Raw genomic sequence first — 16,004 nt, forward strand, 5'->3', positions numbered from 1 at the left:
TCTATTACCATTATCATCCTCGTTTACAGTTTAAATACATATTCCTCATCTGTTTATGTATATAGTGCTGTCTGTTAAGGCCAGAATCACTAGGAGCTGCTCTGTGTTAGTGGTTCATGAATGAATCTGTGTGCTGGATGAATCTTTTATGTGAACAAATCATTATTGTATTGAATCATATCTTCAGTTCACCGAAGTTTCTTCCTTTTGAAGTGCACAGCTGTTGTGATGGCTTTTCTTGGCTCCACAGAGCGACTATAGCACAAGCCGGCAGAACTCAACGAATCTTGAAATTTTTTAAAGAAGTAAATTTAGCAAGGTTTGATTTATATTTATATGGCCATATTTGTATAGTATATTAATTCCATTTGACTGATGCATAGTTTTATTTTTCTCTCACCATAAAATAAATTAATAAACAGTCTTTATTTATTTTAAGGTGTACATGTATATTCTTGTCTCTTGAAAAAAATAGTTTGTGTTGTTTTCAATTTGATTTCAGTAGTTTGTGTTGGTCCTGATGGAAGTGACGACTGAATGAACTGCACCGTTCCTCCTGTGGACTTCTGGAGAAGGAAGAAAAGAAAAAGGAGGATCTTGTGTAATGATTTGATAGACACTGAGGTGAGAAGAAAGAGTAAAGACACAACTACAACTTACTTTCAAAAAGTAATTTTGTCAGCTGTTGTAATGATCAACTATTATTGTTATACCAAACATTACTTGAATTACTCAGAAAACATTTTTGGCCTGCATGGAAGAAAATGTAAAAGCCAGAGAAACTAGCTAAAGCAGAGCAGGACGTGAAGAGAAAGAAAGACGGCTTCCTCTCTGTACTGTATCATGTGATGGACTGGCTCTGTGTCCAGGGTCTTTGCTTGCTTATGGCCCGAAACACTCCAGAATCCCTGAAACTCACTCAAGCAGTTTGGAAAATGTAGTGTTTTATTGTTTGTCTGCAAATGAATACATATTTAATATATGGATCCACTCATTTTAATAAGCCAAAATTATTGTTTAGGGTTGCAACATAATTCTGTGTTTTTCAAGGTTTTCCCTGATTAGGACAGACTGGAACATTTACGTTTGTTCATTTAGCAGAGGGTTTTATCCAAAGTGACAAATGAGAAAAATAAATCATTCCTGGACAGTAGTCTAAAACAGAATATTTTGTATTTGCCCAACTGTGCAATGCTTCAATTCAACCTTCAAGCAGTAGGTAAATTAATAAGTATGTTGTATGTCTGAAACCTCAGTATTATTAAAAGAGTATGCGAAAAATCCCCAGATGGCCTACTGCAGGGGTGTCAAACTCCTGGGGCCGTTTCACTATAAGGAGGTTCAACCAACCCTGATTTTAAACTTGAACTCTGAGCTGACTTAACCTGAGATGGAATTTTTTTTTTTTTTTCAGTTTTCAGTAACAGAACAGCTGAAATGAGTTGGTTTAATCAACTCTAAATTGACTGACTCTGAGTTAAGTGCGTGCACCACAACTATAAAAAGCCATTATCAATGGAGCGCTTATATTATGATTCACCGTGGCGACAGCTCCCGCCAAAAAGCAGTCTGTCCTCCCCTATTCTTTTAAATAGTTATTTTGGAATGTTTCATTACAAATACATAATGGGTAACATAGAAATTCCTTTATATTTTTAACAAATCATGAAATGCTAATGGATTTTGATTAAAACAAAGTAAAACAGTTGTACTGTGAAATATTACCATTTAAAATAACTTATTGCTGTGATGGCAAAGCTGAATTTTTAGCAGCTATTACTCCAATCTTCAGTGTCACATGATCCTTAATTAATAATTATAATATGCTGATATAATGCTCAAGCTACAATTTTTGATAAATTAAAAAAAATAATAGCATTTGAAAAAATATATATATATATTGTAACAATGTAAAAGTCTTTACTACCATTTTTATCAGCTTAATTTATCCTTACTGAAATAAATTAAGCAAGAAAATCTTACTGAACCCAAACTTTTGAAAGGAACTGCAAGTTCTCAAATACTATTAAATTTCTTTAATATAAAATATTAAATACTTACCATACAGATTAATAACACTACAGGTCATGTAAAGTTGATGATTCTGTCTAAAAGCCATAGGTGAAGGTGAAACTGACCTGAGAACTGTGCACAACAAGCCGCTCCTGGTAAAGGGTGGCACTGATTGGGGATTGGCTGTTTGCTGCAGTACTTCGCAACATCAGTCATAACAGCCTTCAGACCCTCTACATTCACTGTGGGGAGGACAAAAATCAGCTGAATGTCAAGTATGCTATGATAGTACTGATAATATAACCATGATAGTCAGTCTAGCTAGACTTTATGCTTCAAATGCTTTGCTATGAGTGCACACCTTGTCCAGGATTCATTATGTAAAAAAGACTAGGGCTGATCACCGCTGCCACCCTTGGTTGGAAAGTATCAGTGCAAGACAGCTCCAATGTTTTCCAGTTCAAAGGAAAAGAGCCGACTAGATGAAAGTAAACATTTTATCATACACAACAACAAAACAAATAAATAAAAAAAATACTTGCATATTGCTAGTAATAGCAGTTACTAAACTTGATAAGATACATACACATAAGGTTTCAGCATCAGTTATGCTAACTTACTTGAGGTTGAAACTTCTGTGTCATTGGCAGCTCCCTTGTTGTTCACTTTTAAAGGCTCTTCAGCAGGTGGACTCTGATCAATGGGTTTAAGGGTGGGCAGATCCTCAATCTGACTGGTTGGTTTATCTGGCTGCACAGGAGGCTGTTTCACCTGTACATAAGGTTTAGCAAGGTGCTCAGAGATGAGCATGGCAGCAATGCCTTGTCCGGTGCTTTCCAACTCCACCCCATAACCCTTCTCAGAGATGGACAGCACTCTGCCACCCAACGGCTGACCGGCACAAAGAGCCTGAAACTTATGAATTGCCTCTTTATTCCACTGACCCTCCACTGGTTCCACTCCTGCACACACATATATACAATGCCTTTACAATATTATATATAGAATACACACTTCATATTGAGAATGCATATTTACTAGGGGTGTAACGGTTCACAAAATTCACGGTTCGGTTCGATACACTGATGTCACGGTTCGGTAGGTAAAACATCTCAACTTTTCAGAATGCCGCAAGCGCACCGCGGGTCCTGTGACAAGAACTAACCAATCAGCTCCATCCTTTCCCGTAACAACGTTAAAAGCTCAGCCAAGATGAAGGAACTTAAGTGTAGCCTACCAATCGCCGTGGTGATGTCTTTTGCCCTGTTTGAGTCAGTTGGAAATGTCTGTTTAAAGGCTGCGGGGATAGTTTGTTGCGTGTATGTTTCTCCTTTTTTTCCCAGATACTTACTTACACACTAAGGTGATGTCGGCATAAATGAGTTAACATGTTTCAAGTATTCCCGCTGGTGTTTTTTTTTTTTTTTTTTTTTTTTTGTCATGTAGCAGATGCGACATACCGTTATTTTTTCATCCACCACTCTCTTGCCATCACCATTATAGCTTACAGGGAATCCAAAGTGCACCCAAACACCAGACCTGTTGGTTATTGGAGGATCTTCTATTTCTGGTCTGTTAAACGCATTGGCTATTTTGCATTGAGCCTTCAGCGCGTACTGAGTGAGCGAGCGCCTGACTGAGTAGACTAACATAAACATAAGTTGGTGTTTTTTTCTTCTTCGGGGGTGTCAGGGGCGTTGCCTGTTACGTTGTTTGGGTTATTGGGCTACCTTGTTGAACGCATATCATTATATTTCACTTTTTTTTTTTTTAAACATAATTAATTAGTCCAACGAACCGTTAGGTACATAATGCGTACCGCGTACATAACCGAAAGCCTCGTACCGAACGGTTCAATACGAATATGCATATCGTTACACCCCTAATATTTACTTAGTTCAGTTAATCAGTGGAAAAGATCCTATAAATCATTTCAAATAATTCATAGCCATACCGAAACCAACAGAGAAACAAACCTTCAAGCCAGCAGCGAATTGCTTGGAAAGGCAGTTTGAGCAGGCTTGGGGTGATGGCCTTTAGATGTGCTGCCTCCACCTCACAAGAGTTCCCATAGTCCACAAAATAAACTCTGGCCTTACCCTCTCCACCCACTTCTAATATCATGGCCCTGTTACAGCGGGCATCTCCTTCAAACAGGGAGCAAAAAAAATATATATTGGAAATCAAATCTGTACAATAGTTTATGGCAAAATTATTAGTATTCTTTTATATTTGAATTTAGCAAGGATGCATCAATTTGATCAAAACGGACAGTAAAGTATTCCACAGTATTGTGTTACAAAAGATTTCCATTTCAAATAAATGCTGTTCTATTGAACTTTCTATTTATCAAAGAATCCTGAAAAAATATATTTTTTGATTCAATACAGAAAAAAAAAAAAAAAGTGTACTTTTTGGTTTGTTTCTGTTTACTTTCATTGTAAGGGTGTTACTTTGACCAAGGTGTTTGCTTCTGAAGGATGAGTCAGTATCACCTGTGAAGAGAGCACAACACGGTTTTCCCACAGTTGGGGTACAGGAAGAGCTCTCCAATTCACAATGCTTCATGAGCTCATAGGACAGCTCTGTCAGGATATGTGCATCTGCCAGAAATAACCACAAAATACTTCAATCACAAACGTATACGTAATGAGCCCCACAAAGTAGAAAATATAACACTGATGGACAATCGCACCTGCTTTGCTGTAGTTATAACAGTAGAATTCATCAATGCTCTTTAGACTACTGATTACCAGTTCCACCTTCTGGCCATCAAACGGAAGTTCAGCACAAGTCCACTCCATTTTCTCAACAACAGGTGGACTGAGGGCTAGGGTAAAATTTGGAAATGTACATCAATTATCCTTTTCAGAAATGGCTTAAATTAATAAAAGAGGTTTGTTCACTTACAAGGCACTTCTGGGAAGGGGGCTTGAGTAGGTTCAATCTTCTCGGTCTCCACACTTTCAATGGCAGCATAACCCATGTTAACCAACACCTCAGCGGCATTGGTCTGCATGCATGCAAATCTGTATATGCTGAGCCAATTATCACTGAATTAATAATTGCACTGTACCTGCTAAAGAACAAGGGATTGCTTGAGTTGCCAAAGCCAGCAACTCATTACTGATTGGTCGTAGCCGATATAACTCGACTTCCTCAGAGTTTCCAAAGTCTATGTAGCCAACACACACACGATCTTCTGAGGAATATGCTAGAACCTTAGCTCTATACCACTGGTTGTCCTCTGTAACACATGGAAATCACTTCAGAAGTCATGTATGTGAAGGAACAGTATGGAAGGAAAAAGAAATGAAAAAAAATAAATAAGACACAGTACTGACCAGAGAATAGTGAGCAGCAGACAGTTCCTGGTGCAGGTCTGAAGTTCTCACTGGCTGGAGTTTTTGAGCAGTGCTCCCTTAAGTTTGTCTGCAACTGCTGGATTACACCTACATACATGAAAATTACATCATACACTGAACCTACAGGATATATTTTATAAAAAAAAGCATAAAGTGACAACAAATGTTAAATAGCTTTTTCTAAAAATCTGGGGTCTGCATTTATTCACCAAAGGATGCATTAAATTGATCAAAAGTGACAGTAAAATAAATGTATAATGTAATGAGATTTCATTACATTATACAGTCTTAACAGAGAGAATTAACAGTCTTGACAAATATTAATCAGCACAACTGTCTTAATATGTCAGTAGCAACATATTTGAATAATTCCTGAAGGATCATCTGAGAATGCAGCAGAAAATTCAACTTTGGCATCACATTTTAATATTGTATTACATTGACTGTTAATTGTTGTTCTTGTGGTTTTGATCAAATAAATATAGCAGTGTAGCCTAGGAATTGGGCTACTTAAACACTTTAGATGTGGGATGATTTTTGTGTCCGCGGGTTAAAGCGAGCCCAAAAACTTGATATTTAGCCCCTGGACTGTGACTTTTATCTGGGGAACCCAAACAAAAAAAAATTTTATTTTACACCCCAGAATAAAACAAAAAAAGCTTTTGGCCTAGTTTTGATTAGCAATTGAACTGTTTTCCTGAAATGTAGCTTTTAAATGCAGTTTTTTTTTATAACACTTAAAGACCCCAAACTTTTAAGCGGTGATTTATGTGCACTTATGTCATGCAGCAATAACGACACAGAGATAAAATTGAGTTGCAGAAAACTCACTCGCATTTTCAAGCTTCTGACAGAGGATCTCTGAGGGAGACTGGAGGTGGGTGACAATAGCAGTGAATGTGTCACCCACTCCTTGAGTCAACGACTCTGGAGGCCTGGCTTCGGAGTTCTCATTCTTTCTTCCAGACAAGCGCTTGAAGTTCTCAAAGGATGCTGTCATCAAAGAATCTGAAGATAGATTCAAGTAGATGGAGTTGAAAAAATTTAAATAATGTGAAACAATTCATGAAAGACAAGATAAAGAAGCAACTCACTGATGTCATGTTCAATTTGTGGTTTGACAGGAACGTCCTCCTTTAAGGCATAGCCCTGCTCTATCAGGAAAATGCTCATGTATTTACCTGTGAAACAAATTTAGATTGAAAACCTTGTGTGTTTCACACAAAGCTCTTCAAACAGCCACTGCAATGAATGAACCATGAATGCCCTACCAAGAGTGCTTAGAGGGACATCTACCGCAAGCAGAGCTCCATCATTCATGATATCCAACACGGTGAAAGTCAGACTCTTTCCAGCAATTAACTGCCGAACAGCAATAGTGCATTCGCCTGTCCAACTTCCTGTCAGAGGCTTTACCCCAGCAACACAACACTGCAAAGCCTGTCAAGACATGCACACAAAAAAAATTCCTTCGAAGGAAAGTGGATATCGCGAGCCAGATTTGACGATCACTGCTCTACTCATTCTGCTCATCAAAACCAACAAAGACATATTTGCATATTGCCTTCTCAAATAAATGTATCTTGACTTAATGTTTAGATATTTGTACAGGAAAACAATACAAAATAGTGTAAGAAAAAAATTTTTTTGCAGTGTGGCAAAATTAAAAAAAATGCTGAAGACTGAAATCGAGCAAAGTAACCTACCCTGGTGACTGCAGTAATTGCACAGCTTTACCAGCGGGCCAACCATAGACCCTGCTGTCTGGGAGGGAGACAAAAAGTCTCCACACTGCAGAAAAAATAATGTAATTCTTTAACTACTACTGAATGCTCTCTGATTTCAGGTAAAAGGGATAGTTCACCCAAATATAAAAATGCTGTTGTTATGTACTCACCCTCAAGTTCTTCTAAACCTACCTACTGTATATGAATTTAATTCTTCTGCTGAACACTATAGAAGATATTTTGAAGAATGTGGACAACTAAACGGTTTCTTGCTCCCATTGAGAAGTCCATACAGGTTTGGAAATAAGCGATGACAATTTTTATTTTTTGGGTGACCTATTCCTTTAAAGCCTTTAGTGGAAAATATATCAAATACATCCATATAACAATACAACCAATGTCAAAGAATTAAAACATACTAGTTTGAATTTAGGATTTTGACTTATAAAGTTTACACATTTATACAGAGGTTATCACATACATACATTCAGACTATTTTTGGCAGAAAACACATTCTCCTTTCGAACGGCATCACCCATAGGACCTGAAGAAGTGGGAAAAAGAATCATCTAGATTGTATTTTTCACAACATGCATGAGTAATGCTTAAAGTCATTTCAACTCTACCATCTAGCATGTCACTTGCTAGAAGATTTTCTTGAGCAAGCTCGTGAAAAGTTGGTGCTGGGCTTCTAGGAGCAAGTGAACTCGGTCCAGTCGCAGGTCTCCTCAAAGGGAGATTGGGTCTCATCAGGGTCTGAGAGAAGGCTCGATTCATTCTTCTTTAGTCTTACTGAGAGGTAAGATACATTGTTAATCAGTACCATGGGTCACTGTGTGTGTGATTGGGATGATGCACGTCTAAAGTTAGTCAAATTTAGCTTCTGGAGATCCATCTTCCTGCAGACTTCAGCTCAAACTCTGCTACATTACAACTGTCTGAAAATTTCAAGTGAACTCAGAGACCATAATTAATTAGTTGGTCCAGGTGAGTTTGATTAGAGCTTCAGATAAGTAACGTTAAGTTATATCTCAAACAAAAGCACTGAGACATGGTTCAAAGAACGTGCGGATCACGTTAGGCCACGTCCTCGCGCAATACTAATCTGCGTGTATAAATATATCAATACAGTAAGCATAAGCTTCTTACATGACTTTCCTTTATAAAAACTTAAATTACAGTCACTGAACTAACTAAAAAAATCGAGTGAATTGAATGTAAAAATGACCGGACTGATTGTGAGAATAACCCAGGTCTGGTTACACGTGGCTTGCTAGGTTACTCGACAGAGCTCGTTTATTATTCAATTATACTTTCCAGTTTGTTACATTTGGTGGCTAATACTTAATACGTAATATGAATAAACACAAGTAAGTTACCTTTCAGCTTTGGCGAATATATTACTGCGGAGATGATGGATGTTCCTCACTTTGACAGGAGCAGGTCACCGCGCGGTAAAACTAAAGGCGCATGCGCAATTGAACGACCTCGCTGAGACCTTACACGTGACCGAGCTGAGGAACTTTCTTGTGCTTCTTCTTCATTGGAGTTTTACGGCAGTTGGCATCCTATGAGAGTGTTGCATGTGAGGACCTTTTTTTCTGCTTTTCACATTTAGGCTACTAAGAGAACGTAAAAGTCTATGCTACAAAATATATTTAATTATTTTTATAATTTTTTTTATAAATGTATAAAAGCTACACAGCTATTGATAAGATATAGACGTAAAAATAAAAAGTTAGCCTGCCCTACAGTAATAGATTAGGAGATTAAAATAAAACATCTATATGGTATATTAAAATGACATTTAAAGTAAATGTTAAAGACAAAATAAGCAATTATACTAATGTTTCAAAAATGTATGCAATTCAGATTTGAACTGCATGAAAATGAAAAAGGTTTCTTCTGACAATTTGTAAATGCAATAACTAAAACTGTTTAACTGAAACTTTATTTATGAGTTCTGGATGAAGCATCTGCAGATTCTTCAAGTAATTCAGTTCTGTCAGTCAGCTTTTGTTTTAAGGAAAACTGCTAGGTTTTGTTTAGCCAGAAAAAGCAGCTATTTCACAATGTGGCAGTGGTTGTAAAACACATTAGGCAAGTAAACAGTGATACTGTAGCTGTTATAAAGAAATAACAGAAATGGCATGTTAATTCTGTGCTTATAGACCATTTGATACTGTCAGAGGTCATGCCAATTTTGCTTCATTAATCAAAAATGAAGGTAAGTTTTACTCAGTTATTAGGTAAGGTAATTGTTTTTAGGTGCATCAGAATTTATTTAATTGGATTCATTTCAGATATTTTAATTAAATTATCTAGTTGTCAAGTCACAAACCATTTATTTTTAAGACAAATTTCACTTTCACTTAAATTCACTAGATGGAGGACTCTAAATTTCTGAAGATAATTCACATGTAAAGGAAATGTAGTTATTTTCTAATGTTGACATTAAAACATACAAATTATTTTATTCATTTGTTTCTCTAATTTCTCCAGTTGCTCTTAACTTCTCACATAGGATAGATTATTTATCTTTTGGAAATGATGTTCCTGGACACATCAATCCCCTTGACGGCACAGAAAAAAAATAGTAGGTTAGGTCTTGTTTTGTTATATTTCAAAGTTTGTTCAACATAACCCACAGGAAAATATGCAGTCAGAATCTGTTACATTGCTTTCAAATTATGTATGGAAAAAAAAAAAAAGTAGAATAAGTTGAGAATTCCTGTTTCTATCAGTTTTCTGTTGCAGACCGGGTAGGTAGGGTATTTGTGCTCTGTGCATGCGTTTGTACATGTGTGTGTGAAACTGCGTGTTGCTGTATAGGTCATGTTGCCTGTCATATAGGAGCGGGTTGTAAGCAATAAAAAAGGCAGACATAGTGTATCTGGGATCTTTATTAAATTAATGGTGAGGGTGAGAGACGAGTGTATGCCTCTGTGTGTTTCTGAGACTGTGTGGCATCATCGGATATCTTTTCAACTTCAGATAACCTTCACATGTTATACAGAGTAAATATAAAAGTAAATCAATTACAGTAGATCATTACATTGTTTATTTAGAATATTATGAAACATATTATCAAGTTTATGAAATGCATTATCAGAGTGTTGTTAGTAAATCATAGCCAAACATCGCTTCATAGGCTTTTCTTGTCCTGTGCTTCTTAACACAGGTCTGCTTCACAGATTGATTGGGTATTTTGTTGACATTATCTGCTGTTGCTTTAGACTTGAGCAAATCAATCCAAGAAAGTGAGTCACTACTTAATCATGATGCATGATTTACTTTTGAAAATGAGATAAATTATATCTACGAATAATGTGCTAATCTACTTGAGTTTTGTGTTTTTCTGGGTTCTCCCTGATTAGGACCGCCTGGAACATTTTATATGTATATTTTTAGCCGAGACATTTATATAAAGCGACAAATGAAAAGCATAAATTAGTCATAGATGGTAGCCTATAAACAGATTATTCAGTCTACAACTCTAATAACATGTTATGCCATTTGCAATGCTTAATTGGATTGTAGTTCTTTCCATAATGTTTTTTAACAAATACATTTTAATTTATTTGATTCACCTACAGACTGTTTTAACATAATGTAAAATTGTAATTATTAAAATTATTAAAATATTGCATATTTAGAAATTAATATTTAGTGTATTTAGTTTCTAGTATTTAGTATCTAGTATTTGTTTATACCATTACGTTAAAGCTGTGCTTTTCTATCAAGGCTGTGCCGAATCTGCTTATGTAATTAAAACCGCTAAGTGAAAGAGAAGGCGAGGGGGAGAGATGCGCTCTCCTGCCTCGGTTTTTAAAAAATAGCCAATCAGCATCGAGTGTTCGCTTCCAGCGCTGAGGAGTGTTGAGAAAAGGAACATCATAGAGGAGGCTAGCCTCGCTTCTGGTAAATCAACCAATCATCACAGAGACGTAAATTACGTGCTGTTAGTTTGAACGTCTCTCGTAGCGGCTGGACTGATAACTAACCAAATATTTTTGCTCTCTTTTACCACAAAGACTCTTAAGAAGGGTAAGTTAATGTATATTATCTTGCTGTATGTGTGTGTCGTTTTCTTTACGTTTTCTGAATAAAAGCCACCAAAAAGCCATTTTAAAGTGGTTTAATAATAATAAAAATCGGCGTGCCTCCTCTATTTTTACAAATGATATAACGTTAATTCAAGTAATTTAGTGTGTATATAAGATACAGGAAGTGGCTTTTTTGGCATGGTAAAACAAATCTATAAGTAAATAAATTTGTATGCACATTTAACACTGCTTATATTTTTATATCTACTGAATGTAAAAAGTATATATTGAGTTTGAGCTTCTGATGTTGTTTAGTTTTTATGCTTTGTTTTATATCTGTTTTAGTTTAGTTTTAATTCATGTTGATTAACTCTGAAAAACCATGCAATTAATTGTGATTATCAACTGATTATAAATTGAAAGAATTATTTTACAAGTTTACAAATTTGACTGCAAAATGAATTAAAAACGTAAATTCATTAATATTATATGATGTTCATCTCTCCAACTTACCTGTAAGACCGTGATCTTCTGCCAGGAACATCAGGCCAATCTGCTGCTGTCCAGAATCAGGTGGTTTGTCTTCGTCTGGCATCTCAGCTGAGACCTGTCCACTATGGGAGACCCTACCAGTAGTTGTGAAGTACCAGTGGCGTAGCTCTCAGCATCACTGATGCACACAAGCCCTCACAGCACGTCAAGCTGCAAACCGTGTGAGGGACCCTAACCTACTCTAACCCAACTGTTCAAATCAACTGCAAATCAACTAACCACTCATAACTAACAACCACGCATAACACATAACTAACAGCCACGTAGCGAAGCACAAAAAACACTTGGAGGAGGCCAGCAACCGCAAAACAACATCCTAACAACCGCACAGAGAACCTTGGCAGAACCATGTGAATGCATAAAAAACACTCAAAACTTCGTGAAAACCATATAGCAAAGTGCAAAAAAAAAACAGGACATGTGCTGAAAATTTACTCTACAGATTATAAACTTACAAATGAAACTTATTCTACAAATAAACTGACTCTATAACTATATACAGTATTTACATACTTCGGCTCCATGTGACACTGTGATGACTCAGTGTCTGGGCTTCTTTCTTCTGGGCTCCTCAGGCAGGGGCTCTTCACTGATGTCCACGTGAATTTGAGGGGCGAAGCTTCTGTTGTTTGTGGAGAAGCTTTCCGTGATCAGGATGCGTCCATCAGGCTGTTCTGTCTCTACCAGTGAGGGGCAGTTGAGTGTCTTCCACAGACACTGCTTAATGTTCAGTCCCAGCTCAAGGCTGTAGGGAAGGCGTCGACCACGGCGTGTCTTCATCACAGGCTCAGCCACAGAGTGGTAAATGTCCTGGTAGCCCTGTACGCTGCAGCCGTGAATGGAGACAGACTCTTCCTGCTGACACAGAGGTGTCCCTGAAGAGACTGATGCTGCTGGACGGATGTCAGGAAGCACAGCAGCATTCTTTAGGTAGCGCTCCTCCAGACCTCTGGGTCTTCGAGCTTTCGCAGAGACGCAGCTGTAAGAGTGGTCCAACCTGGTAACATCTGCTAACTGTGAAAGCTCACATGGGTCTCGAATGGAAGAGGCACCCTCCACTACAAAGCTCCTCAGGTGTGTCGGACGAGCCCTGGTTCTTCTTGAGCGACGCTGCTCCATGCTAATGAATCAAGAAAAACTTCACAAACTACTGAGACTCACCAAATTGTAGAGTTGTGAAGAGCTTGTAGCAGAGCTTGATCCGGATTCAAAGCTTCAAGAACAGTTGTGTTGATTTTCAAATATCAACTCAAGCTGCTGAACAGACATAGAATGTTGAGATTCATTTAAAGGTAAACAACACTTGATGTCATCAATAAGTCAATTAGAGCAGCATGAGCTCTATGTTACATGTACTATCCTCATTTACAGTTTTAAATACATATTCCTCATCTGTTTATGTATATAGTGCTGTCTGTTAAGGCCAGAATCACTATAGGAGCTCTGTGTTAGTGGTTCATGAATGAATCTGTGTGCTGGATGAATCTTTTATGTGAACAAATCATTATTGTATTGAATCATATCTTCAGTTCACCAAAGTTTCTTCCTTTTGAAGTGCACAGCTGTGACAACTTTTCTTGGCTCCACAGAGCGACTAAAGCACAAGCCGACAGAATTTGAGTAGTCCGTCAAAGAGCATTTCATTGGTTGTGAATTTACTGAACAAATCTGTTTGGAGTCTGAATGAATCATATTTATAAATGAATATAAATATGCACGTATTGTTATTCACATTAATATTTGTTTATTATCCTTGTTAAATGTCCAGTAGCTGACCAAATAAAGCAAAAAGAACCGATCTTTTCATATTATTTAATTAATTGTGTGTTTAACATGTCTTAATTTTGTAGTTAAAGACACCAAGGACAGAAAAAAGAGAATTGAGGTTGTAAATAACTCAACGAATCTTGAAATTTTTAAAAGAAGTAAATTTAGCAAGGTTTGATTTATATTTATATGGCCATATTTGTATAGTATATTAATTCCATTTGACTGATGCACATAGTTTTTATTTTTTTCTCACTATAAAATAAATTAATAAACAGTCTTTATTTATTTTAAGGTGTTCATGTATATTCTTATCTCTTGAAAAAAATAGTTTGTTTTGTTTTCAGTAGTTTGTGTTGGTCCTGATGGAAGTGACGACTGAATGAACTGCACCGTTCCTCCTGTGGACTTCTGGAGAAGGAAGAAAAGAAAAAGGTGGATCTTTTGTAATGATTTGATAGACACAGAGGTGAAAAGAAAGAGTAAAGAGACAATTACGAGTTACTTTCAAAAAGTAATCTTGTCGGCTGTTGTAATGATCAACTATTATTGTTATACCAAACATTACTTGAATTACTCAGAAAACATTTTTGGCCTGCATGGAAGAAAATGTAAAAGCCAGAGAAACTAGCTAAAGCCGGCTTCCTCTCTGTAATGTATCATGTGATGGACTGGCTCTGTGTCCAGGGGCTTTGCTTGCTTATGGCTCGAAACACTAAGAAATCCCTGCAACTCACACAGGACAAGCAGTTTGGAAAATGTAGTGTTTTATTGTTTGTCTGCAAATAAATACATATTTAATATATGGATCCACTCATTTTAATAATCCAAAATTATTGTTTAGGGCTGCAACATAATTCTGTGTTTTTCAAGGTTTTCCCTGATTAGGACAGACTGGAACATTTACGTGTGTTCATTTAGCAGAGGGTTTTATCCAAAGTGACAAATGAGAAAAATAAATCATTCCTGGACAGTAGTCTAAAACTGAATATTTTGTATTTGCCCAACTGTGCAATGCTTCAATTCAACCTTCAAGCAGTAGGTAAATTAATAAGTATGTTGTATGTCTGAAACCTAAGTATTATTAAAAGAGTATGCGAAAAATCCCCAGATGGCCTACTGCAGGGGTGTCAAACTCCTGGGGCCGTTTCACTATAAGGAGGTTCAACCAACCCTGATTTTAAACTTGAACTCTGAGCTGACTTAACCTGAGATGGAAAAAATCTTTTCAGTTTTCAGTTACAGAACAGCAGTTGGTTTAATCAACTCTAAATTGACTGACTCTGAGTTAAGTATGTGCAACACAACTATAAAAAGCCATTATCAATGGAGCGCTGATATTAGGATTCACCATGGCGACAGCTCCCGCCAAAAAGCAGTCTGCATACTTCAGACTCGATTCAAATGTAATTCTTATCACTGTTTTAATATCACAGGTAAAAAATGGCAGAACGTTAGATTAATTAACATCTAGCTAATCATTTTATGGTATCTCATGGGCAAAAATATATTTATAAAATTATAATAATAATACTATTTTATATTAATATACTTATTTATATAAAATAAGTGCAATTTTCTTTTTTTTTAAATGATCTGCCAATAGAGTAAGAAAAATACGGCAGTAGCTATTTACACTAAGTGGAATTAAAATACTTTCTTAGCCGGTAGATCATATTTACAGTAGACTAAGTGCAAGTATCTCTAGATGCTATTTACAGAAAAATTGTACAGTGAAAATCATGATAATTCTATTTACCATGTAAAAGTAGCAGTTCTTTGCAACAGGCTAAGTGTAAATAATAATTAGATGCTAGTTATACTTTATACTGGTAGATACATTTGCACCTCAATATTGTTATACAGTACCAGGATTTAATAATAACAGATTGTAAATGATTATATTTATTACAATTATAAATAGTTGCATCATTATTAAACACTCGTTAGACACTTTACTTCCACTTTTAGAACATTTTGTTTATTTTTATTGAAAATAAATTCTAATGTGACATATGATGGGAAAAGTGAGAAGAACAAGGTTGGCAAAAGCCTGACTCTAACTCAATCAATCGCATTACAAGCTAGTTTTTTCGTGCCCAAAACATTACTGCCTACACCATTGAAGCCGTTATTCACATGTGTCGTATTCAACCTTATGTGTCGAGGGAGGCCAGAGCTACAGTAGATTTGCTCTTAGTAATAGACACTCAAAATAATCTTTTCCATTTGCATTAAGATTATTTTTATTACCACACTGGCATATAATTTTATTAAGTAAAATGTACTTAATTTAGATCCCTCCCCAGGAAACAACACTAAGTATCTTATATAATTGTCTTCAATCAATGTTTATTTTATAAATTTTTGTAATATATATTTGTACAAAAGAAACTCTTGGTTTACCGAAGAAAACCTGCTCCTGACCAGGTTAGGTTCATAGAGTAAGTTACTACGGTAACTGACTCTGAGTATAAGTTACCTCTCTAGAGTTTTCCTAATTTCAGGGTTAACATACTCAGAGTTTTCATTTA

At 36.3% G+C, this 16,004-nt stretch overlaps 1 pseudogene; it reads right to left on the reverse strand.

The window, feature by feature from the left end:
• Positions 1-407: 407 nt before the first annotated feature.
• On the reverse strand, positions 408-8,632 carry LOC128025362 (tudor domain-containing protein 1-like; annotated as a pseudogene).
• Positions 8,633-16,004: the final 7,372 nt, after the last annotated feature.

The sequence above is a fragment of the Carassius gibelio genome, chromosome A12 (genome assembly GCF_023724105.1).
Source record: "Carassius gibelio isolate Cgi1373 ecotype wild population from Czech Republic chromosome A12, carGib1.2-hapl.c, whole genome shotgun sequence".
Lineage (NCBI taxonomy): Eukaryota > Metazoa > Chordata > Actinopteri > Cypriniformes > Cyprinidae > Carassius > Carassius gibelio.